The 27824-nt window shown below is 40.3% G+C and overlaps 1 protein-coding gene and 1 pseudogene across 3 annotated transcripts in view; one reads left to right on the top strand and one right to left on the bottom strand.

Moving 5' to 3' along the window:
• Positions 1-27824, top strand: part of LOC149266344 (uncharacterized) — a 60072-nt gene that overhangs the window by 23211 nt on the left and 9037 nt on the right. The gene's annotated exons all lie outside the window — the stretch shown is intronic.
• On the bottom strand, positions 10638-27410 carry LOC149266345 (transcription factor MYC1 pseudogene; annotated as a pseudogene).

Raw genomic sequence — 27824 nt, 5'->3', positions numbered from 1 at the left:
GTTGCTTCAACTGATTCTCCAAGGTGACTCCTCCATCTCGTCCACTTGCTGCACCTCACCGTGCTGCACCATGTTGTACTTATCATCATAGTGCTGGACCTCAATGACCATGCTATGCACTTCATGTTGCTGCTCTTGTTACTGTGCTGCTTCAATCATTGAGCTGCTCTTATCACGGATCTGCACCCAATGTTGTACTCATCGCTGATCTGCACTCAATGACTGCTACGCTGCATTTCATCATGCTTCATTAATCATGACTATACCTATCACTGTATTGCATTATGTGCCATTGCTGTACCATGTTGCCATCCTGACCTATGTGTTGGCTGCACCTTACTTGCTTATTGACCCTAACTTGCTTGTTGTCCTTAGCATGCTTGTTGTCCCTTGCATGCTAGCTGTAACATTGCATGCTTGGTGTATTTGTTGCTAATTAACATACAATTGTCCTAATGTTAGTTAGTTGTCCCTTGCATGCTGCCCTCCTTTGGAGAAAGATGCTTCGGCAGTTCTCGGCAGTTCCGTAGTTTTGGCTTTTTTGGTAGTTCTAGCTTTTCTAGCTTTTCAGCCAGTTCCGGCTTTTTCGACAGTTCCTGCTTTTTGGCAGTTCCGGCTTTTTTGGCAGTTCCGACTTTTTGGCAGTTCCGACTTTTCTTGCAGTTCTGTCTTCCGACTTTTCCGACAGTTCCAGGCTTTCCGACAGTTCCGGCTTTTCCTGCAGTTTCGGTTTTTCCGGCAGTGCCGGCTTTTCGGCTTTCTGGAAGTTCTGTCTTTTCCGGCAGTTCCGGCTTTTCTGGCAGTGTTGGCAGTTACGGCTTTTCTGACAGTTTCGATAGATCCGGCTTTTTGAGCAACGTAGAGCTTATTCTCCCATGACTGCATTTAGATTTAGGGCAGTGTATACCCTAGGGCACTCCCTCTAGCTCTCCTCTTCATCAAAACCTAAAATAGGATGAAGTGAGATCACAAGAGTGAGTGTTTGTGTGACAAATGACTTCAAGTCCTCTTCTATTTATACTAAAACGTAGAGGTTGAATAGACATGATTGTTGGGCTTCTGAGCCTACATAGGTTGCTGGCCGACTTGACAATTTGTCCATAATCAAAATAAATTCATATCTTCATAAATACTTATCAGAATAGGATGATCTTTAGATCAATCCTACACCTTTGGATGAGAGGGATCCAAGAAAAATATCAGCTGCCATAAATAAGATGACTCACATGGAGTTTGGCCTTAGTTGCCAATTTTAACAACATCCCAATAAACTATGAAGGCTGAGAATAGGTTTTGCACTGAAAATAACATAACAACCCTTCTAGTATAATTCTACCATATTCAAATAAAAGTACAGTACAACGATATGGCTGCATGAACCTGACAATCTTTAAAACCCAACTTCAACTGTAAAAATTTCATTATAGTGAATTGGTTAATTAAGGATGCATTAAACTTATTAAGTTATTTGTAAGCTACTCTTGGGTAGGAGGAGATTATCTTCCATCTGATATATCATATGGATATCTGATACCCAAATCATTTCTCTATCATTTGTTTGATATTGGAATTTTGAACTTCCATGAACTTATTCAACCCAGCAACAAGCCATTATGTGGAATGTGAGAAGAAAAGGGTTTCTGGACAAAGGAAAAACACAGTAAAAAACCCCTCACGCACCTGCTTTTGGGGTTCACACACCCATTTTGGGGTTTTAGCGAACTCGTTTACGCAAAATAACCCAACTTGAAGATACTGAGTACTGGGTTCTTATGGGAATCCACTGGTTCTTTTGAGAGGTACCCTTTCCAACACTCGTTTCTTGGAGATGGGGACCCGGGACGGGTTCGAGAACCCCACCCTCGGGTTCGCGAACCCATGTAACACAAATTACAACCATTAATACAACAAGAAATTTATACTTATCTCTCCTTTGGGAAGAGTGCCACTGTGGGGTTCTCGAACCCATGCAACACAAATTACAACCATTAATACAACAAGAAATTTATACTTATCTCTCCCTTGGGAAAATTGCCACTGTAAGTCCACTTTTAGCTTGATTTCTGAACCTTTGCCAATTCTCCTTGTTCAACCCTCTAAGCCTAGAAACTCAGACTTTTGGAAGCTTCTCTCTTAGTGAACTTTGGCTGCCTAAAACTTGGGTTAGTCAACCTGTTCTCTCCTAGCACATAGATCATTCAGGCCTTAAGACAGACTTTGGTTGCCTAAAACTTGGGTTAGTCAACCTGTTGTCTTTTCCTTGATCTATGTGCAGTCTGTCCCTTGCCACTGTCTCGGATGAATTTGTGAGGCTTATACGAGATTTCTTGAGGCAGTATTCGAGTTTTTCATGGAGGCATTTGTCTGCGTTTATCCTGTGTGTGTCTGTTACATAAAAATCTCCGTGTTGCCCTGAGGAATGGATGAGGAGACCTTTTATGTATACGTTCTGAACAATGATCAAATTTCATTAGATCTCTGCGGTCATCCATGAGACCTGCGCTGACTTGAGACAAAACACGCAGTGATGAGTTAAGCCTTATGCTTGAACAATATCAACTTAAAGTTGCGGCCTAATCAGTTACACCTTTGTAATGGAAAATGGGTGAAAGGGAGAATTGTTTTGAGGCTTTATGAGCAACGTTTACCTTTGCAACACTGATCCATCACAAATGCATATGGCATGGAAGGTTCATTCTCTCTGTTGCGGCCTAAATATTCCAGCCGGTAGGGCACACACTTCAAGAACTTCAATGCTTATATTATGAGCTAGCCCTTTCTTTAGGACATCATTCAAGGTACTAACATCTGTTTCTAGGCATCAAATTTTGGTGAAGGTAGGCAAGGTGTATGTATGGGCACTTCTTCTCTGCTATGGCAAAGTTCCAATTATTAACACTTCTGAGATTTGACCTCTAGACATCAGTGAAAGAGAACAAAGACTTAGAGTTTTCTAAGGATTATTCAAGGAAAACTTGACTTGACATGTTAAGTTGAACTACTTCAAGTATCAATATGCCCTAATCCAATGATTGACTTTGTCCACCATTCTTTGCGGTCTTATCTCTATTTGTACAAACCTGTGGTTAGAAACATTGTCAAATTCAATTATCTATTGCTTAGAAGTAGTGAAGAAATATATGTTGGAATCACGATTACTGTTACATCAAAACTCATAGGTGTTAGTAAACAAACACATCGTCAGAGTTAACGAATCCTCGAGAGGTGGTTAAGCACATGTCGCGAAACACACAGGGAGCGTTGGATTATCCAATGCCCAACAATCTCCTCCCCTCCCCCCCAAATGCAAGCCGGGGGTGTTGCGAACTTGAGACCTTTAGCTTTGTTACCACTTGTTGGAATCACAATTACCATTACACTAAAACCCGCAGTTGTTAGTAAACAAACACATCACCAGAGTTAACGGATCCTCGAGAGGCGGTTAAGCACATGTTGTGAAACACATGGGGGCATTGAATTATTCAATGCCCAACAATATATATATATATATATACTTGTTAGTGTGAAGCTGACAGCTGACATAAACAACAACTTAGCTTGAAGACTGTATTGTGTGGAAGCTTGACAGAGCTACATCATCGAATTCATCAAGAACCTCAATTTGAAGTGGCAAGGATATTAATGTGTATGGCAATGCTCTTGACGAGTGAATCAACTCTATGGCATGTAATTCTGATCTATATTGTGCAAGATTGTTTTGATCCATGACAACAACAGTGACTCCCATATAATCCTGACAGATGTAGTATTGTTGATACAATATGACAGTGACTTGGCAGCAAGTGAGTGGACATGATAGTGATCTTGTGTGACTGCAACAAGTAATGGAGCAATAGGCTTTGAGTGATGATGATAGTAACAAAGTAGTGAGATTATGACTGTCCCTTCTTAACAGTGTGTAGGAGCAACGACTGACAATTGCAGTAGTAATGGTTGTGGCAGCAGCAACACTAAGGGGTAGAAGACAACAATGAACAGAGGATTAGTGGTAAAGTGAACAACGAAAGTGTAAGAAGAGATGTAATAGAGTGACCAATGGAAGTAGTGAGTGGCAATGTGTTGATAGAGGGTGTCACAGGAGCAACAACTTGGAAAGGGGCTACAATGAAAGTGATTGAGCAGTGGTAGCAACGGTGAGTAGATGATGATAGGATTGGCAGTAGAAGTAGCATTGGTTGATTGTTATATTGGAGGATGAAGAGTCCAACAAATTTTATCTGCAAACATCTTCATACATTGGGGAGTGTTGACCAGTACACCCATTTTTTTCGCAAAAGGGATAACGCCTGATCGATGTGTCTGTGTCGTTCAGCTATCATCATCAGCTTGATCGTCATGTTATTATGTAAACCCATTCTGCATGTATATGATGTAAATAATCTCAGCAAACCCGTGTCATGTATGTAATTACCTAGGTAAACCTATTTTTCTGGTGATGATCTGCATTCTGGGAGGTTTTTTGTCTCACCGATCCATTTTCGGATGGTTGGCAGAGTTTTCCTTAAGTCCCACCCCAAAGCTAGGATGTCTTTTGTCACTGGGATCTTAGGCAAGCCCTAGCGTTATAGATTGAGTCTATGTAAAAGTGATTTGGGAATAATCCTAACTATTTGGTTAGGTTATTTTATTACAAATTGCTTGGTCTGCTAGATTATATTTGTGTCGCAGAAATGGGTAGTCTGTTAGGGTCTATTACAGATGGGTTTTTCCCTTTATGTTGTAAGAAAATATGGAAATTATGATGTAAAGTGTCTTGAGGGTTGGAAAAATAATTTATTTCCGCATAGGTTAATTAATGAAATTTTTTGGGCAAAAATTAATTAAAATCCTAAGCCAAAAATTTAATTAATTCTAGGTCTTAGGTAAATTTAAATTCTCCAAAGGCAAAATTCGTTGGTGCTTAAAAATCAAAATTTAAAAGGTCCCAGGATTAAGGTAAATTAATTATTTTGCTAAATTTTAAGCATTTAGTCCTTGGGGGTTAAGTCAAAGTCAAATTTTTGAGGAAATAAACTCAATTTTTTATTTTATTTTATTTTTGAGTTAATTAAAATGCATTTAGTTGAAAAATTCGAATTTCCCCAAGAATTTAATATTTCGACGGATGAGATTAAAAGAAATTTTAATCCTCATCAACGGTTGAGATTGCTTTGATGAGGATCACTCAAACTAACTGTTGGAAGATTTATCTTTAAATAGGAGGTCATTGGTCAGTTGATCCATCCGATCTTTGTGTCCTGTGCTAAGTGAAAAGCTCTCGTGTAATATTTTTTTTGAATAATAAAGAAAGACTTTGGGGTTAATCTTTGCCCGTGTTACTCTTCATGGACATACTGTAAGATGTGTCATTTTTCATGCGTAAATTTTTTTTAGCCATTGACCACCTCCTTTTATTTGTTTGGAGCCTTACCTTACCCTTTGTTAAAATTGGCAACTAGGGCCAAATTCCACCTTGGGACAACTCATTGGATGGAGGTGATGATTGCATTAAATTCCTGTTTTTGAGAGGACCAAAATTGGTATAAAGATCACATCTAATTTGGACAAGCAAAAGTGTGATTTTGAATTTATGCCCCCACATGCGCAAATTGTTCAAGTCGGCCACATCATCATGTAGGCTCATGGAGCCCAATGGACATGACTCTTCACCCTCAATGACTTGTATAAATACAAGTGACCCCTTACCTCATTTGGCATCATCATCACTCACACATTTTCTCTCCTCCTCTCATTGATTCGTACAATATTGGGTGTTCTCTCTCTCTCACGTGTGGCACAAGGAGGTCGAATTACAGGATATAATTGCAGGGCTGAAAATCTTAGAAATTTCTGTAGTTTGACCAGCGTTGACTTCGACTTTTTGGGCATCCTTTAACTTCGATTTTCAGGGTGGATTTTTGTCTTAGCACGCCGCATTTTTGGGCACAAGAATCGAGGCAAAAGGAGGACTTTGACCTGCGTTGATCGCATGCCTGTTTGACCTCAGGTTGACCAAGTTTGATTGCAAATTTTAGGACTATTTTGGGCTAACTTTGACCACTGTTGGAGGCTGAGTTTGACTGCCTTTGATTGAGCTTCAAAGGAGAAGTTTGACTATTGCGTTGACGATCTATGACTTTTTGGTTAGGGCTGTTTTGACTGCTGTTGACTGGGACAATATAGTAGAACTTTGACAAGGTTGTTTTGATCATCTATTGGCAAGTCAATTTTGACTTCTTGTACTCTCTCTCTGTGTGCTGAACATTTGATATAATAATAAGAAGAATTGATCAAAGGGTTTTCCCCACATTGGGGTTTTTCCCTGGCATTCGCCAAATCTGGTGTCCTCTCGTCTTGGCTTGTCTTCTGCATTTTTGTTTCATATTCTATCTACTTTCACTGTCAATGTGATTAATGGTTAATGTGATTGCTATTGAAAAACTAAATTAATTGTGCTAAGCTTAAAACATACCACTGTTATCTAAATTTAACATGGTATCAGAGCTCAGGTGAAGATAAAGCCCAAACAAGAGAGAGAAGCAATCCCTAAGAGAGTTCTGTTGGTCAAGATTATTGGTCTAGCTTCAATGGCTACTACATCTTACTTCAATTCTGAGGATAAGCTCAAGGACAAATCTGACTATCATGCATGGAAAATGACTTTGGACTTAATTTGGAAGAGCATGATGCCATGGACTATGTGAAGGGAAGAGTGGTGGAGCTTCCTTCAAATGCACCTGCTGCTGCAAAGACAAAATACAAGAAAGGTGAAGTCAAAGCTAAAAAAGTTATTATAGACTCCATTCAAAAGCATTTGGTTGCTTATATTTCTGATTTGGGAACATCTAAGGAGATGTACGATAAGCTGGTTGGGATGTTGAAAGTGAACAATGCAAATCAAATCTTCTTTCTCAAGAACGAGTTGAAGGACATCAAGATGGATAAAGGGGAGTCTATCCAATCCTACTTCATGAGGATCACACAAATCAAGAATAACCTTCTATCTATTGGATAAGTTATTGTTGACAAGGAGCTCACTCTCATTTCACTTGGAGGTCTTCCAAGATCATGGGATGTGTTTAACACAACCATTCTTAACAATGACAGGGTTTCTAGTTTCGATGAACTTTGGCTTGATGCACTCAAGAAGAGACAGGGATGATAGAGAGAGACAAGCCCTCAAATGGAAATGATCCCACTGCCTTCTCTCCTCATGCTAAGAGGAAGAATAATGCTGGCCCAAGAAAACAGGGTCAATGATTCAAGCAAAGATTCAAAGAAGGAAGAAAAGGAAGGTGCTACAATTGCAACAGGTTTGGCCATTATGCTAGAGAGTGTCCTTGCAAGAAGGATACTCCAAGAGATGATGACAACAACAATCACAACAACTACAAAGGCAATGTCAATCAAAGGAACAATAGGTTCAACAATAAAGAAAAAGAGGAATGCTCTTGCTGGAGATGGAAATGGTCGACCTCCCAAAAGGATGAGAAATTCTAGGTACGAGGAAAGTAATGTTGTAGGAAAACAATTTTTTTTTAATCTTATTTTTGCTCTATCTACTGCCTCTCCTTCGGATACTTTGGATCATTGGTTGATTGATAGTGGAGCCTCAAGGCACTTCACTGGGTACAAGGAGGCCCTCTCAAATTTGGTTGAAAAAAAGACTAATTTGGAAATCATACTTGGAGATAATGCCACCTATCCCGTGAAAGGAATAAGTATTGTCACTCTTCACTTGAATCAAGGTCAAACCATTCATCTACAAGAAGTGTTGTATGTGTCTGATTTGAAGAAGAACCTGGTGTTTATTTTTGCAATGGAAGATAAGGGCTTCAAGGTAGCATTCATTGATGGAAAGGTACATATTTGGCAAAGAAACCCTAAAGATGCTTTTATATTTGGATTTAGGGTTGAAGGTCTATCAAATTGGAGGATGTCCTTTGGGAGCCTTGACTTGCGATACTTCTCTTCAATTTGAATTATGGCAAAGCCTTACTTGGGGTCAGGAAGATGGTCACAGGTATGCTTGAGTTGAACATTAATCATGAAGGAGTTTGTCAGGGTTGTGCAATTGTGAAATTTACAACGGGACCATTCCCTTCAAGTGAAAGTCAAACTTCCGATATTCTTCAATTGGTCTATTCTGACCTATCTGGTATGTTGCCTATAACATCATTGGGAGGATACTTATACTATGCATTTTTTTGTGTGGATGACTTCTCCCACAAAGACTCGTGATAGGATCTGTACTCAGAGGGAGCAAACAAGATCAACCTGATTGAAGCCATTGTTTTAAAAAACGACCGAGTCGACTCCGACTCGGTCGAGTCAGACCGAGCCAATGCCTGGTCGGGTCGGCTAGGTGGCCGAAACGGAATGGCTGGCCGGGTCGGCTCGGTGGCTAAAACGGAACGACTGGCCGGGTTGTTACCGAGCCAGTCATTGAATCGGTCGACTCGGTAACAACTCGACCGACTCGGTAATGATGCGGCTCGGCTCGGTAACAACTCGGTCGGCTGGGCTCTTTGACAAAAATCCTGAAGCACATTTGTCAAAAGTTGTTTCGCCTCCTACATATCAATGGTTGGGTGGTTTTTTATTGCATATTTATAGCCCTAAAGTAATCTATCGATGTGAGAAAGTTTTGAAAATTACAAGGCCGAAGTATGGTTATCCTAGTGGCATGAATTAGAAAACTGAAACAATGCATTGAGCCATACAATGTTTTTAAGTGTTGGACACCTAATCCTCAATGGGTTAGTGTGGAAGCCGAATGGACAAAAGGAGTCCAAGAGACCTTGGGATGTGAAACCCAACGGTCACCACATGTACTATAAATGTATATCTCTTGTTAATAAAAATTGTATTGCATGTTTTATCTTTCATATCTCTCTTGCTGTCCATGTGTGTTTAACATGGTATCAGAGCAGGCGTATTCCTGCCCTGCATAATTAATATGAGCCACTTGTTTTCTGTGGCCTTTCTTACCTGCAAGTCATGTACATTCATATAATTGTCAGTGCTGCTATTATGGATGTAACGTACATTCCAGCAATCTGAAAATAGAGGCCTAGGTATTTTAAGAGTCTGTCAACTCTGCAAAACTTGCCTGCCTTCTCAGTCTAACACTCAGCCTATCGCTCTCCCCATCGGTTCCGCTGGTCGCTCTGGGCTAATTGTTTTGACGCCTCTGTCATCAACGCCTCTGTCACCACTGCGCTCTGTCCATAACGCTCTATAACACATCTGTCTCTCATAAGTCGCAGCTTGTCTCTGACCGCATGGAAACTGAATAGTCGAGGTTCGAATCTCCATCAATGCTGCTCTGACATCAATGCTGGTTGAAACGCTGTGTTATGGTATTGGTATTGATGCGTTTAACTGTATTGTGTTTACTGCATTATTGTATGCGCTGAATTGAAATGAAAACACTGTTGGATTGACTGTGTATTCGTGTTGAGAATTTTCACCTTTCCCAGTTGTTTCTGCATTGGTTCTTTGCGGGTTTCTTACAGTTGCTGGTCGTGTGGGAGTTAACCGTCATGAATCGTCCATTGTAGAGTTGTTTGAGAGACACACTCTCTGTAACAGATATATAAATATTATCACTGCCTAGCATATACTAACAATGTAAATGGGCGTCGCCTTGTTAGATATTTTGGAGATATTTTCTTACAGAGGTTTCTAACAACATCAGTGCTTGTAATAAGCTCCATTTGCTGCAGAATCACCTTGACAGCTGAAAGTACAACTGCACAGTTGGCATGCTGAAGACGAGGAGTTACACGTTCAACAATGTTCTCTGCATCTCGGGCATCACTTGCCTTGTATTTTGAAAGAGCATCTAGTATAAACACTTGACCCCATTCAGTGCATTCATTGAGCGCTGCCAAAAGTTTAAAAAGTGTGTGACTAGTAATTTCAAATATTGCTCTACTACTGTTTTCTTGGATCTCTGCCAGTGCTGCCACGACATTCGCTACAACCATGGGATTGCTGTCTGAAATCAAGTCCTTAAGAGTCTCTAGAAACCCTCTATCCTCCACCAGTTCAGCATTAATATCATAAAGTTTAGCAACACATATAGCAGCCGTCTTTCGCACATAAGGATCATCATCCTTGAGGCATCTTTGTAGCGGATCACACAAATATCTGTGTTTTTGTCAACCCAAATACAACCCATTGTTCGTACAGCAGTATACACTGTATAATATTAATTTTGCTGAATACACTGTATGATTTGTTGCGTTGGTGTATTTGAAGACTGGTATGCGTGGTTATTTTGGTTATAATAATTGATATGCGTGGAGGTGTGGAGACTAACCGTGACTCTTCTTTCACATATATATACACTTGTGTTGCGATACGTTGCTCTCGGCGCTGAAATGAATCGATAGTTCGTGACCTGTGTTGCGATACCTATGGTTCATTTGAAGTGGTGGAACAGTTTGCAGTATATACACGATCTCCTTGATCGTATAGCTAGAAATCTTGTATATAATATGTTGTTCAATATATATTGAAAAGACGGTATAATTTTCGAGATCATTCTTCAACCGTGACCCGAGGCCCCTGTTTGATGATGTATGGACAGCACACAGGTGGGAGAGAACTCACTCTTCGTTGATATCTGGCTACTTAAATTTTGGATCTGATAATTTCTTCAAGAGAACGGCATTGAGCTGTTCTTCTGTATATAAACTACTTGGTAACTTGACAATCACGTTTTGAAGCATTAACTCGTCCACTGTTGAGACACTAGCATGATGAACTTCAAGATCTAGGTCTTGCAGTGATGTCATCAATCTGGCTGCCGGATGATTCTTCTTAGCAGACTGAATTCTGATCATGGCTTCTGGACCAAGGATTCGAACTTCCAAATCTAGCGCAGAACATTCCTTTGTGCCAAATCTTTTGACATCAGGCTTTTGAGATGAACCAGACTGGTCCTTGATGAATCCCAAATTGGTACCAGAGAAAGCAGAGTGAGAATTCCTTCTTGGTAACTTCTATTTGGGCTTGAAGCTCCTTCTTCTCAGCTTCAATCTCTTGAACTCTGCTTTGAAGTTCATTAATATAGGACACGACATCCCCAAGTAATGAAGCTTTATCCATCTTTGACACATTTGGTACCACAGCACGAAGTGCATCCTGCGACCGGAGGTACCGAAATCAAGCAGCAGAGAAACACGACCTTTCTTCAGCCTGGACGTTCATGATTTAACACTCCAGTGAGGCGTTGTCTTGTGTGTCAAATTACACACTTCAGAAAAAGCGTTGGAAAATAGCAATTCGAATTGCATCAAGGAAGTAGTTTTGAACACTGGACTGTGCATTATATTTGGATGGCATTATGGATGAGGTGTTTTACATAAGTCTGTATATTGGGCTGATATAGTTTTTATGGCCATGTGTTGTTTCCTTTTTTGATATGTTTTAATGGTGCGTTGATTGTCATTGTGAGCTCTAACCTATAGAGACAACACAAAAACCCTAACAAGTGACATCACTTTGACATTGCTTGATATCTGATATTTACCTTCCAGCACGTGTTTCTCTATCCCATCGATTTGTTATTAGCAGTTGGAGGAGTCAAGTTTCCAACATTAGTGAAAGAGGATGGGATAGCTTGAAATTGGTAGAATAAGGTGATTATTTGAGACAATGGACAAATGAACATTATCTGAACTGTATTGTCAGCTTGAACTCTTCCAATGTACTTATTGTTTGTTGGCATACAATAGAGGAATTTATTTGACAGCCGGACATAAAGGAGAATCAATTTTCAAGGAAATATTTATTTCTTGCAAAGGATTATCAATTGAGTAGATTTCCCTCTTATCATCGGGCACATTTAATTTTGAAGAATATTGCATTATTAGCAATTTGCCTTTACAAGTACATTTGTGATCATTTGTTGACTTGAGTTGTTTAAATAATGACAAAAATTCATCGATTATTGGAGTTATTGAGAACTCTAATCGTATCAACTGCTGACAACACAGTGCAAATCAGGAAAGACACTCTCTATGACATTCAGACATTCAGACATGCCTGCATAATGTACAGGAAAATATTGAATTTTTGCAGCTTGAATCTCAGCTACAGCAAGAAGAATTAAAACAGAGGGGTCATTCTGAACATGTTTCTGTTCAGAACACTGAGACTGCAACCCATCAGAAGCAAGTCAATAATGTTACAGTTGATTCAGATTTAGTACCCAATAAAGTAGCAGTTGTACATGCAGATGCAGAAACTCAATCTGCACTCCCCAAGCCCATCGTCAGACCTTGGGAACAACTTGTCCACAACAAGCACAGAACTGGTCTTGGATATGACAAGGACTTGTCCTTTCATATTCCAGACTACTCAAAGCCCATTCACTTTCAGAGTGCTGGATTAATTCATGACAGTTCACTTGCTCCTCATGACAGTTCAGCTTCAGCTGTTCCAGACTCTGCCCCTCTTCCACAGCAGCAGCAACAACAACAACAACAAATTGTAAAATGCCAACACTGTGATCGAGTTGGCCATCTGAAAGATCACTGTTTTGATCTTCATCCATGTAAGCACTGTCATAAAACCAACCATTCTTCACACAGATGCTTCAGAAACAAACGTCTTGCAAGAACAAAGATTCATCTTGGATGGATCGCTTCTTGGCAATGGGCATCAACAACCAAGAAGATATTCCAAACACATGTCAGAACTTGTTCCAAAGTATTGAAAAGTCTTGCAGTTGAGTTTTCTCCATCATCTCACCTTGTATCTGACAGGGGGGGAAATGATGGTCATCTACAAGCTTCAAAGCCACATCAAGCGAGCCTGAGCCACAACTTGCCACACCAGTTTCAGAGTTGTAGCCAGCAACAAAGATGCCCGTGAACATGCCTTCAGTTGGCAATCTGAATTTGGGACACTTACTCTAGCAGAAGACTTCAGCTTCTTGCCAGTTTTGGAAGAATTCCAGGAACACAATTGAGAACACTTCCTCTAGCAGAAGACACCAACTTCTTGCCAGTTTTGGAAGAGTTCCAGGAATTGCATTAAGCATTCCAGAGTTGTTGGTTATCCTTAAACCATCACAGGTTGAGACTTCCCTTTTCAGGTTGAAGTTTTACCTTTTATGCAGGGTGAGACCTCCCTTGTATGGTTGAAAGTTTCCCTCTTTAAAACAATAGGATCACTTCCTCTAGCAGAAAACTTCAGTTTCTTGCCAGTTTTGGAAGAGTTCCGGGAACTGCACTAAGCGTTCCAGTGTTGGTGGTCATCCTTAAACCACCGCCCTTTATACCAACATTTCATAGAGCACATTCAGCCTAGTGCTGCCATGCATATTTGCACATTTTGTATTACAGCTCTCTTCTTGGACTCATACATAACCCTTCGGATTAAGGGGGGGAATGTTGGACACCTAATCCTCAATGGGTTAGTGTGGAAGCCGAATGGACAAAAGGAGTCCAAGAGACCTTGGGATGTGAAACCCAACGGTCACCACATGTACTATAAATGTATATCTCTTGTTAATAAAAATTGTATTGCATGTTTTATCTTTCATATCTCTCTTGCTGTCCATGTGTGTTTAACATCCCAAACGTTCTTGCAATGGACTAATAAATACATATTTACCATTGATTGTTCTGGAGTTTGACCAGAATTAAATCAAGGGTTTTGAGACTTCATTAGGGGCAGAGAATTGGTATTATTGTTGTTGTAGTCTAGTGATTGTCCTTAGGTTGAGGCAGAAAAGAATCCTGGCATTGGTGGCTAAGTATGAACTTTGTATTGGACAGTGCACTGGGTGCCATTTTGATATAATGGATATATTCATGAGCCTACTTTGATCATATTTTGTCTTCTCTCTATATTCTAAAGCTTTGTGTTTCGAAATATGAATGAAAATCTTTAAAGTTATGTTTTTTTTATAAAAAAAATATTTAATGTATTTTACACAACGACCAAGTCATTGAAATCAAACCGGCCGACTCGATACCGAATCGGAGTCGGAGTCGGAGTCGACCCTCGGCCGTTTCCGAGTCGGAGTCGGAGTCGACCCTCGGCCGTTTCCGAGTCAGAGTCGGAGTTTTAAAACATTGATTGAAGCGTGAAGGTGGCCAAAAGTTTTTAGAAGACCAATGCTGATCTAGTTATGCTAATGATGAGCCCATGATTTTTTTGCTATGTAGAGGACTTCTGTGTAAGAGGGAGTTGCTTTTGTAAAGGCATGAGCTTGGTGATATCTTTGGCACAATGGATTGTAGGTCCATCGACATCTCCCTGATGAATGATTGAGGAAGCTGCAAAACTTTGATATTAACTTGGTTGATTCTCTAATTGGTTCGTTGATCTATCTGATGATGTTTGTTTCCATTGAAGCCATTTATTGTCTGCTGAATTTGATTATGGTCTGAATTTGATGTTTGCGTCTGAGAGAAGCCTTGGCTGAAGTTGAATGAACAAATGAATATTGTGTTTGATAAAGTACTAAGATCCACCATGGCTACATTTTTGATGTTGAGCTGGTTGTTGATGTTTATATGAAGAAACATGATGTTGTTGTGTTTGATAAAGTATTGAGATCCACCATCTCTACATTTTGGATGTTGAGCTGGTTGTTGATGTTTATATGAAGAAATGAGAATGACTAAGAATCCCTTTGGAGGGGGAACATTGATTACATAGCATCCTAAATATTCCTTAGGTTGCGACTGTGAGACCAATTGATTGGTCTAGAGGATTGTCATTCCCGTAGGCTATGTGCTGTGAGACCTTGTGGTCCGGGAGATGCATTGATTTGATGATTACTCCCGTAGGCTGTGCTGTGAGAACTAGTGGTCTGGGAGATGCATTGATTTGATGATTACTCCGGTAGGTTGTGCTGTGAGAACTTGTGGTCCAAGAGATGCATTGATTTGATGATTACTCCCGTAGGCTGTGCTGTGAGACCAATGGATTGGTCCGGAAGATTGGGTCTCTCGTAGGCTATGTGTTGTGAGACTTTGTGGTCCGGGAGATGCATTGATTTGATGATTACTCTCGTAGGTTGTGTTGTGAGAACTTGTGGTCAGGGAGATGCATTGATTTGATGATTACTCCCGTAGGTTGTGTTGTGAGAACTTGTGGTCTAGGATGTTAGAAAATGTAACTAGGTTCGGTCTTCATAATGATCTTTGTACTTTTATCATTGTATATTTTATGTAAAAGAAAAAGAAGAAAAATATTTTATTGTTATTATTTTTATTAGATAAGCACGTTCTTCGTGCTTCTAGGATCTATTGATTCAAAAAGTCAAAGTCCTATTTGGACCTATTGTAAAGAAAAAGGAAAAGGAATTTTAAAATATGTAATTTGGGTCAAAACCCCCTCTAGATGCCAAGTTGTCCTTGCCCCAAAGGACATGTCTGTTCACACCCCTCTGGACAGTATAAATATAAGATGATTTGAGCTCATTTGGATACACAATTCTTTTAATTGGTTATGAAATTTCACAGAGGAAGGAGGGTCGAAGTCTGAAATTGAAGAAGGGTTTGTGGAAGTTTTGCCTCATCATGTCTCTTGTTGAAGATTTTTTGCTAGTCTCTTGCTATTGATGGATTTGCTGTGAAAAAGGAGGGTTTGACTAGGCATCTAGAAGGTTGGTCATGGGTCTTGGATATCTCACTTTGGTATGATTTTATAAGAAGATGATTTTTTTTGGATTTTCCCCTTGGAGGGGTTTTGCCCTGGCTTGCAGCCTATATCTTGTGTTTTTTGTGTACTATGATCTTCATGTTTTTACATTTGATAATTGTTTGATGAATAAGAACATAATTAAATGAATAAAAGGCCACAAAATTTCACAAGCAGTTATCAAAGAAAGAGAAATTTAATTTAAACTACAAGCCTCCCAATTTCTCAACACAGGAGATGTATTGATTTGGTGATCCTCCTATAGGTTGTGTGCTGTGAGACCTTGTGCTCTGAGAGATGCATTGATTTGGTAATTCCTCCCTTAGGCTGTGTGCTATGGGACTTTGTGGTTAGGGAGATGCATTGAGATGAGTTGGATGCTATGTATCTTTACTTATGATGAGGTTGGTGATCTCTCCCTTAGGCTATGGGCTATGAAACTTATGATTGGTCAGGGAGATTGATCCTGATAGAGAGAGAGGTTTGTATTTGTGATCTCTTCCTTAGGCTGTGGATTGTGAGACCTATGATTGGTCGAGAAGATTGATCTTGCAAGAGAGAATGAAAAGTATCTCCTTGGCTAAGAGGGAATGTTGGAAAATATGGTAGCCATGGTGTATTTTCATTTTGGAAAAGAAATGGGAAATTTGCCTCCAAATTTATTTCAAGTCAGCCTCATGATGTTTTAGGTCGACTAGGCCCCCAAGAGGCACCCAGTCGACCCCCACTTGAAGGATATATAAAGGAGATAATTTCTCCTTATTTGGAAACATCAATTTTGTCTCATACACATAATGATCTAGCGAAATTACAGCAGGGCCGAAATTTTAGGGGGATGCCGAAATTCTAGGGAGGGCTGAAATTTCAGGAACTTGGTTTTTGACACGATACTTGATCATGATCTTGGTTATTGGTTTGGCTATTATATTGTTATGGTTATTTCTGTTGTATTGATGAATCTGGAACTCTCTGTCTCTCTCTCTCACAAGGAAAGCATTTTTGGGTTTTCCCCTTGTGTGTTTTGCCTTGGCCTCAGGCCTAATTTTTGTCTCTTGTCTCATTGTTTCATGGTTATTTTACTGCTCTTTCATGTTTATTAAGTTGATGTTTTTCTTTTGTATATCTGTCTAAATAATATTGAATTTAGTACCACATGAAACTAATGTTTAATTGATCATTGAAGTAATTATCTGTTGAAGAAAAACTTAATTCTACCACGTGCCCTAGAAAAATCAACACTTTCTCCCTCCGTCACTTCTCCCACCGTGATTTCCACAAGCAGTGCCTCTATGATCTGATGAATGTGAGGCAATGAGAATTAAATAGGAAAATAAGAGGGAAATAAAAGAATAAATGAGGCTATTTTGAATGTTATTCAGATTACTTGTCACAAAAAACAGTTTTTCTCAATTTTGTTTGCAACTGCTTTCCAAAATTGATGAATGATAATGTTGTTTTTCCAAGTATGCCCACTTCAATTTTTTCTTAGCAGTTCCATTGGGATCAAATATAGGAGGGGGAAGATTGTCTCCCACATCACATCTTGATTACCTTGTAGTTATTTGTTGACAATGTAATCCTCTGAACCTCCTCCCATAAGATGATTCAACGACATATTGATGTGTTTCCCAATTTTTGTGATCTTAGACACTTGGTGGTTAATATTAATAAAACTAAGGTCACCAGTTTCAATGTGTCCAAGATCTGTTTGTTTGACTACTACTTTTACTTCAAAGGAATTGATATTGAGATCACTACAACCTAGACATCTACAGGTATAGTTTTTAGTTCCTTGGTTTAGTTTGAGGCATGCTGTTCATCCCTAACTTAGCAAAGGTTTAAGGATATAATTCACGCTCTTTTCCAAAGCAATAATGTTTTCATCTACACTTCTAGGACATCTTATATAGGATGAATATCTTGGGCACAATCATTAAATTTATTATTCTTCATGGTTCTGAGACCTGAGAACCTAACTCGCTAACATGTAATTGGGATAGGATTGAGAGAGTTTTGACTCCCCTATGACAAGATATGGTTCATTGCAAATGGACATTTCTGTAGGCCATCATCCATGTAGAGTTTGGGGCCCATCCTCCATGTCTTGGGCATTTTTAGTTTGGTCTTCTTCTTCCATAGGATTCATACTTAGGATGCCTCATTGTTAGGGAGAGAGGGATGTCCATATTTGGCCCTTTGCTTATTGGTAGAGATTGCTACTGCTAATACTGGGTGAATTCGATGTTGGTTTTTAGAGGCTTCTTCATTGCTTCATACCTTTGATAGCTATATTGAGCACCTCCTTTTCAATATTCTCTATATGCTCCCAATCATCTTTAACCTCTAAATACCAAGTTTAGATTTAAGTTTCCTACAACTATTTAATCCCCATAAATTACTTTAACCCAACAAATATTTTTTTTGTTGTAAAATAAAATTTGAAAAATGTAAAACATAAATACTCTGGTACTTTTAACTCAATAAATTTGCGGCGGAAATATTCAAAAAATTAATCACAAACCAACCATTAAAACACATAGTAAATTTGCTCCAAGCAAATTTTACTTAATTAAATTTCCTTAGAATATTTAGGGCCCTCAAAAATACACAAAAATTTAAAAACAATAATAATAGAACCTAGAAAAAACTCACTGGATTTCTGACCCGAGAGAAATTTGGCCCCTCTTGGAGTCAAATTTGGCCCTGTCAAAACGAAACCTCTACTTGTGAATTTCAGTCTCCTCACCTACACAACCTGCGCATTGGAAAAAATTCAGCCTCCCTTGCTCCATGCGACCCCTGGCTAGAAACTCAACCTCACTCTACAAATTTGGCTTAGTCAAAAAACTCACCCTCTCCAAATCTCGACCTAATTTTCCTTTTGGAAAACCCCCTTATTGGCCCCTATTGCTTATTTTCTGATTTCTTCAGCTTGTCACAAACCTGCAATAAGCTCATACAAATTTGCTGGAATCCCTCCAGAACAATTGCCTTCATCCTCTTCTTTAGGCTCTTTTTATAATTTCAAATTGAGCATAATCCCTAACCCTCAATCTTTGAAGTGTTAGACTGCTAGGATTAAATCCTAACCACTTAGATCAATGGTTGAGATTAGATTTAAGTCACTTAAATAATTAAATATTTATCCTTCGCAATTTGTGCAATTAGCCAACATTAATCAATTAAAGTAATTAATGTGACTTTCCTAAGTTAGACTTAGGAAAGAAATCATATTAGTTGTTCCTCTTGAACAATCACCTAAAGAGGAATTCTTCTCTTGCATGCTAGACTCAAGCCTATGCAAAAGACCTTCCTCCCTACAAGATCAACACCCCCTCCTAGCAAGGAAGGGATTCTCTGCCACTCGAAGCTTGTTGGTATAGAACACAAGCTGCCCCTTCACTGGGGGCTTGGTGAGAATATTTGCCACTTGCTCATCTGCGGATATCTACTGCAATCCCATAGCACCTCTCTAGGCCTTGTCTATGATGAAGTGGTACCTGATCTCTATGTGGTTGGCCCTATGACGAAACATTGGATTCTTTGAAAGCTTGATACAACCAAGGCCAAATAACCCTAGAACATTTTGCGAAGCCATATGGCCTCACAACTCGCCAAACTTGCAACCAGGTACTATGCTTATATTGAGCTAAGTGCCATTGAGCGTTGTTTCTTGCTAAACCATGAGATCATAGTTGATCCCAAGTTGAAGCAACAACTTGAAGTACTCTGCTTGTCCATTGTAGTCCCAACACAATTTGAATCTGTGTAGCCCTACAATTGCAGTCTACCAACCATGACGTAGCTCAGTCCATACTGCATTATACCTTGAAGATACTTGAGCACATGTTTTGTTGCCACCAATGAATGCTCCATCGTGAATTGGCTTAGTGTGCTCACAAGCTGCCCCTTCACTGGGGGCTTGGTGAATATCTGCCACTTGCTCATCTGCGGATATCTACTGCAATCCCATAGCACCTCTCTAGGCCTTGTCTATGATGAAGTGGTACCTGATCTCTATGTGGTTGGCCCTATTACGAAACATTGGATTCTTTGAAAGCTTGATACAACCAAGACCAAATAACTCTAGAACATTTTGCGAAGCCATATGGCCTCACAAGTCGCCAAACTTGCAACCAGGTACTATGCTTATATTGAGCTAAGTGCCATTGAGCGTTGTTTCTTGCTAAACCATGAGATCATAGTTGATCCCAAGTTGAAGCAACAACTTGAAGTACTCTGCTTGTCCATTGTAGTCCCAACACAATTTGAATCTATGTAGCCCTACAATTGCAGTCTACCAACCATGACGTAGCTCAGTCCATACTGCATTATACCTTGAAGATACTTGAGCACATGTTTTGTTGCCACCCAATGAATGCTCCTTGGCTCCATCGTGAATTGGCTTAGTGTGCTCACAACAAAACAATATTTGGTTTGGTATTGACTAGATACATGAAGGACCCTATCAACTGCGTGTACAAGGTGGGATTTGCCAACTCACCCTCATAAGTGTTAAGCTTCCTGGAGTTGGTAATCATAGGTGTCGACATCGACCTGCAATCCTCCATCCCGAATCTCTTCAGGATATCAACTGCATAGTTTTACCTGTCTAAGGAATATCTCTTTTAACTGTTGCCACACCTCCAATCCCAAAAAGTAGTGCATCATCCCTTTGTCCTTCATCTCGAACTTCAAAGAAAGGTCCTCATTTCACATCTCTATGAGCTTCTTAGATCTCGTCAGAAAGAGATCATCCACATAGAGCACCAAGATGAGCAATTCACCATTAAGTACATAGTACAAGTTGGAATTTGCCTCTCTTGGTGAAGCTCAAGCCAAGAAAGTACCCATCAATCCTCGAGTACCATGCTCGAGGTGCCCACTTAAGTCCATACAATGCCCTCTTCAACCTGCATATGTGGGACTCTCTCCCATGCACCTCAAATCCCTAAGGTTGCTCAATATACACCTCTTCCTCAATTAACCTATTGAGGAAGGCAGTCTTCACATCCATCTAATGTATCCTCGACTCCATCACTGAAGCAATGGAAATGACTACCCTGATCAATGCATATCTAGGGACAAGAGCAAAAGTCTCCTCATAGTCTACTCCTTCCCAATGTTATTAGAATTAGATCGGTCATCAAATCGGTAGACCCTGAACTGGAATCGGTGAAGAAACCGGACCAAAACCCGGTCAACCAAAGACACAAAATATTCAAATTTTAAAGAAACACACACACACACACAAATATATATATATATATGTGCATCCATATTAATCCAAACCATTTATATACAAATAAGCAAAAGTTCTCATTTATATAGCATGATGTAAGGGGTGCACATAACCAAAATAACACCGAGTGCAATCCATCTTTGAGTTGAAAATACATCAACAAACATACCCTACATGGCCTCTACCATCCAAAAAAATAATGCTACAACAAATATATACATATCATCAAATTTTTTGCCTATATTAGGATCTTCGTCATCAATATCGCCCTCTTAAGCATTAAAATATGATAGAAAAAACTTAGCATGGCAACTCAAGATTTTGTTTGAGTGATGGGTACATTTTTAGTATGATCATGATAAAGGAGTTCAACAATCAATGCCACTAACATCAAGGTACATAGAGGGGTTGGTGCTCTTGATTAAATGGTAGTTCCATACCCTCGTACATGACAAAATCCAATGGAAAGATTGCAGTGCCCCTAATCCAGATATCCTAAAAAACTGTTAAGTCTACTGGATTTTGAGTGGGATCCAAAATTCTACTTTCTCCATATGAAATCCAATGAGTTCACAGCCCTAAGGGTTAGCTCAACTGGTCAAATAAGTGCCTTGCCGTTCGGGAGGTCACAGGGTCAATTCTCCCCGAAGTCCTTGGGGTTAGGCCTAGCTATTCGCTGTGGGGCTTGATATCCTTGATCAAGCTCAGATATTTCCGTGGACGTAGCGGCCACCCAGTGACCGCGGGTGTCTATGAACCACATGTGAAAAAAAGAAAGAAAAGAAATCCAATGAGTTCAGAACCACTCTCAAACATCCCAAGTCAATTAATGGTAATGTTAAGAATTTAAGTAAAAGGATGAAAATGAAGGATAAAGGAGAATGCCATTTTTACTTTAAGAATATAACATTACCATTAATTGCATAACATTAGTAGGGTGATATGGTCAAATGCTAGGCTTCCCTAGTCATAAATCATTGCTTTTTTGAAAAACAATTGCATTCAAAGGGCCCTTGATAACATTGTACAAAATTGGTTGGTTCAATGAAAAAACATCGGTTTAGTATTGAACTGGCCAAAAACTGTTTGGTTTGTTGGTTCGAATTGGTTTTGCCGTCCAACGAGTCAAGCCAGTTGGTTTTGATAACATTGCTTCTTCCTCTCGGGAGTACCCTCTCACCATGAACTTCGCCTTACACTTCTCAACATTGCCATTTGTTGCATGTTTTATCTTATAGATCCATCAAGAAGTGACCATCGACTTCCACTCAGGCCTTGGTACAATTTTCTAGACATCATTCTTCATGATGTAGTTGCACTGTTAATTTTAGGTATGTTCTATGCTTAGAACACTTTATTTCAATTTTCACAATTAGCTCAATATCTTTTCCAGATTAGCAATCACATCAGCATTAAAGTAAATTGCAGATAGAACATAAACATAAATCGCAGAAGACAAGCCAAGACAAGAGGAAACAAGATGTGGCGCTAGCCAGGGACAAACCCCAATATGGGGAAACCCTTGATCAATTCTTCTTATATGTTCTTCAATAGTTCAACAGAGAGAGAGAGAGATAGTACATATACAACATAAGTCAACAGTTTGACTTATCTAAATAAGAGCATAGATCATCTCTAGGAAGATGATACATGAGATCAGTTGAAGACATGCTGCTTCAATTGATTCTCCAGGGTGACTCCTTCACCTATCATTGTGCGGCATCTCATCATCATGTTGCACCTCACCGTGCTACACTGTGCTACACCATGCTACACCCATCATCACAACGCTGGACCTTATGCTGCAATGATGTCCCAGTATTTAGCACTGTTGTACCTTGTTGCACCATGTTGTCACCCATGAGCTTGCTGCACCATTGTTGCTTTGTGTAGTTGTTGCACCAAGTACCATACTGATGTCCCAATGTACTTGCTACTGTGCATGCTTCACCATGCTTGCTGTTGTCCATGCTTCACTTCATTATCACTATGAAGCTGATCTAATGAGGACACTAATCTCAATGGATCAGTTCTTAATAAACCCTTGCTATGATGCTATGGCCTATGGCCTAGCACATAGCAATTCTGAATCGAACAATTCTTAGGACATGATTATACTAGCTCCCTTCATCCCATAGTCACCTACAACAAACATGTATTAATGCTGTGATAGGATGTTTCCTTACAACCACCTTTGCTGTGAACATATCTATTAATGAGTGCTTCTTTAGGACTAATTCAGGCTGAACATAATGACCTCTATTTATAGCATTTTAGGGCTTCATCTGAACCATATATAACAACAGATTAGTTTCATTAATAGATGCGGATTAGGGCTTCCTTCTAGGTCTCAGTAGAGCCTACAACATACAGCTTTAGGAAACCTCCTGCAGATAGGGCTTCCTTGACAACGGATAGAAGGTGATTTATAGACCTGCGTTTAGGGCTCCTTTAGAGCTTGACTTGACAACGGATGAAGTGTCCCATAGACTGCGGATTCGGGGACCCTTTTAGGCTGTGCATTGTAGCTCCCTTAGACAACATTTAGGGCAAGGGTTCTTCTCTAGGATAGCGACCTGATCTCTGTGGCTAAGGCTCATCCTTACTGCGGCTAGGATCTCCCTTTAGGACTGCAGCTAGCTGTGGATAAAACCCTTCTTCCTCTACGGCTAGGAACCTCCTTTAGGGTAGCGTAGGTGCTTCTCTTCGATGAGATAATTCTCCTCTAGGACAACATCCATAGGGCTGGCTTCATTGACTGTAATAGGGCAGCGTAGGTGCTTCTAGAAGACCTTTTTCTTCTCCACGTCTAGGGCTCTTTATGGCAGCGTTAGGGCATCATTAGGCCAACATATATCCTAGGGCACTCCCTCTAGATCTCTTCTTCATCAAACCCAAAACAGAATGAAGAGAGATCACAAGAGTGTGTGATGGAAATGACTCTCAAGTCATCTCTTTTTATACTAAAACGTTGAGCGCATGTGGGGTTGATTTGGTTGCTGGCCCACCTTGACGAATTGTCCCATAACACAAATAAATTCATATCTCCATGAATACTTATCGGAATCGTATGATATTTAGATCAATCCTACACCTCTCGATGAGAGGGATCCAAGAAAAATATCAGCTGCTATTAATAAGATGACTCACATGGAGTTTGGTCCTAGTTTCCAATTTTATCACTCCCTCTCAACTGGGGAGAACTACATCCGTTGATCCATATGTCCGACTGTACTATCTCTGCCATTGGTGCCCTGCACTGCTTTGCTCTGTTCTGCTCTGTTGAGCTCTGCTCTGTTGAACCATGAAGAAGAAGAATTGATCGAGAACGTCTCATACCATTCTCTACTGACCCGAAGTTAGTGTTATTGATCCCAGATCAATATCACAAGAGAGTGTGTCAAATCACTCATACTGATCCCATATCAGTTTCATTGATCCCAGATCAGTGGAGGTCATCCTAGCATAGGGAGTATGGTAGATACAACGATGCGTCCATCGATAGTACTACTATGGTCCCTAACCCCATTTCCTTGCTCATTGATCAGATGAGAGGTGCTTCCCATGAGTCCCAGACTGCATGGGTAGGATGCCTCGACGGGAGAACCAATCATCCTGTCCCTAAGTCGCCTCGGAGTATCACAGGGGAAGGTTGAGCTATTCATCCTGTACACAGCGCACCATTAGGGGAGGGTGAGTCGCCCTATGGTCGTGTGTTGCTCTAGTAAGTACCCCAAGCCCCCCGGAGCTCCCAGAGCTCAATGAATTGCAACATGCATGACCCTTATAAGAAGGTCTCTCAACGACTCCAAGTCGTTTTGGAAAGTCACAGATTTGACCTTTCCCTAGGGCTTTGACAAAATGTCTGCGACTTGTACATCAGTGTCAATGCGATGGAGCCTCCTCACTCATCGACGTACCATATCCCAGATAAGGTAGTATCTGATGTTTATCTACTGGAGCAATCATCGAATACAGAATTCCTCAACAATCGAATCCCCCCTAGTTGTCACAGAGGATCACAGTGGTATTCATCATGTGTCCAAACAGCTCATTGAAGAGCTTCCACAACTGGGCAGCTTCATACGAGATCATACTCGTAGCTATGTATTCGGTCTCGATGGTGCTTATAGAAATCGACTTCTGCTTCCTGCTCATCCATGATATCAAAGCAGAACCCAAAGAGAACCAACACTGGGAAGTGCTCTTGTGATCCTCCACATTGCTTGCCCAGTCAGCATTCGAAAATGCAACTTCACATTTCCGGCAGTGTATCTCAATTCATGAGAGATTGTGCCCTGAAGATATCTAAGAAGATTCTTAGCACCAATCCAGTGAGGCTCAACCAAATATGAGCCCAACATACTAACTGCAAATCATATGGCCGGACTGAAGTTCACCAAGAACATCAACGCGAATGAGTTTATGAAACTTAGAGGCATTTCCCAAATCTGGTCCGACATCACTACTATTTAACTTCTGAAAGTTAAGATCCTCGAGGTAGTCACGGGCTTGCAGTTTACCATTCCACATCCGGAATCCAACTCCCTCTAACTTCTGCAAATGAGAGGGTCTGCACCTGTCAGAAATAGGTCGTCCTCAGAACGTGCTGGTATGAGAGGTCTATCATCCACAACCTTCAAGCAATGGTTTGGATCAGCTTCACTCCTAGTGAATCTCAGCTTCATCATACAGCTATCAATCCTCTCATACTACGCCCTTGGTGTTTTGCTTCAAGCCATAGAGGGCTTTCTTCCACCTGCATACATGAGATTCCCGATCATGAATCTCAAACCCCCCGGGTTGTTTCGAACCTATGGACCTGCTACAAGAGGGGAATGGTCCCTTTGGAAAATTGGCCTTTGGTACATCTCAGACATGTACCTTCATGCTCTTTTTGAATTCAGACATCCCTATCACCATCTGACTCACATTGGGTAGGGCCCCATAATAAGTAGATCTCCGGTGCTATAGATGAGATGTGTCAACTGACATGGTCCCCAATGGACCATCCTGCAACTAGATACACATTTCCAACCTTGAACCCATGAGTAAAAGCATCTATGAAAAATTCATTTTCAAATACGTACCTTTCCATCAATGAATGCCACCCTGAAACCTTTGACTTCCATTGCCAAAATGGACACCAGGTTCTTCTAGCGTTCAGGTACACAAAAGAGATTCTTGTAAATGAATCGAGTTACCCTCTTTCAATTGAGGGGTAACATTCCCTACACCCTTTCCGGGATAGGTGGCATCGACTCCAAGTATAATCCCATGATTGTTTCCATCTCTACTAAATTAGAGAGAGCACCCTTCTATCCGATGAAGTGCCTTGAAGCACTACAATCAATAAGCCAGATTCCCAAAGAATCTAAAGGGGAGGGCCAATACAAGATAACGCTTCTTTATCTTATCAGAAACAATATTTGATTCTTCATACATGGGGTTCCTTGCTTTCTTTGAAGAGTCGGTCGTTTCCTTGATGACCTGCATTACTTGTCATTCCTTTGATCATTGAAGATGTCCCTGGAATGATTGTTATCATCATCAAGTGATGTGTCCCTGCCCTTCAGACACTCCTTCGCATAATGGCCAAACTTATTTACAAACAAGGCATCTGCCTTTCCTTCCTCCCTTAGATCCGGACTTCCCAATGAAGTGATCTTTAGGTAGGCCATAAGAAGCTTCCGTTGTGCCATTCTGATAATATTCTCTGCTTCGATTTCACCCTTGGTGAATTTGAAGAGGGATGAGGAATCCATTGATCCTTTTGTCCTTTCCCAACTGTCTTCGGTGATTGCTCTTTCACTCTTGCTTGGGCATTCTCTTCACCTCAACTCTAATACCATGTTAATTTTAGGTATGTTCTATGCTTAGAGTACTTTATTTCAACTTTCACAATTAGCTCAATATCTTTTCCAGATTAGCAATCACATCAACATTAAAGTAAATTGCAGATAGAACATAAACATAAATCGCAGAAGACAAGACAAGCCAAGACAAGAGGACACAAGATGTGGTGCTAGCCAGGGACAAAACCCAATGTGGGGAAACCCTTGATCAATTCTTCTGATATGTTCTTCAATAGTTCAGCGATGAGAGAGAGAGATAGTACATATACAACAGCAGTCAACAATTTGACTTATCTAAATAAGAGCATAGATCATCTCTAAGAAGATGATACAGGAGATCAATTGAAGACATGCTGCTTCCACTGATTCTCCAAGGTGACTCCTTCACCTATCATTGTGCTACATCTCGTCATCACGGTGCACCTCACCGTGTTGTACCATGCTGCACCCATCATCACAATGCTGGACCTTATGCTGCACTGCTGTCCCGGTGTTTAGCACTGCTGTACCTTGCTGCACCATGCTGTCACCCATGAGTTTGCTGCACCATTGCTGCTTTGTGTACTTGCTGCACCAAGTACCATACTGCTGTCCCAATGTACTTTCTGTTGTCCATGTTCACCATGCTTGCTGCTGTCCATGCTTCACTTCATTATCACTATGAAGCTGATCTGATGAGGGCACTAATCTCAATGGATCAGTTCTTAATAAACCCTTGTTATGATGCTATGGCCTATGGTGTAGCACATAGCAATTCTGAATCTAACAGTCATCAGGACATGATTATACCAGCTCCCTTCATCCCATAGTCACCTACAACAAACATGTATTAATGCTGTGATAGGATGTTTCCTTACAGCCACCTTTGCTGTGAACATATCTACTAATGAGTGCTTCTTTAGGACTAATTCAGGCTTAACATAATGACCTCTATTTACAGCGTTTTAGGGCTTCATCTGAACCATATATAACAACAGATTAGTTTCATTAATAGATGCGGATTAGGGCTTCCTTCTAGGTCTCAGCAGAGCCTCCAACATACAGCTTTAGGAAAC

Source organism: Pinus tabuliformis, chromosome 6 (assembly GCF_031772625.1).
Source record: "Pinus tabuliformis cultivar Carrire ecotype Pingquan chromosome 6, CPIR1, whole genome shotgun sequence".
Classification (NCBI taxonomy): Eukaryota; Viridiplantae; Streptophyta; class Pinopsida; order Pinales; family Pinaceae; genus Pinus; species Pinus tabuliformis.
This window is presented reverse-complemented; position numbering and strand designations above follow the sequence as displayed.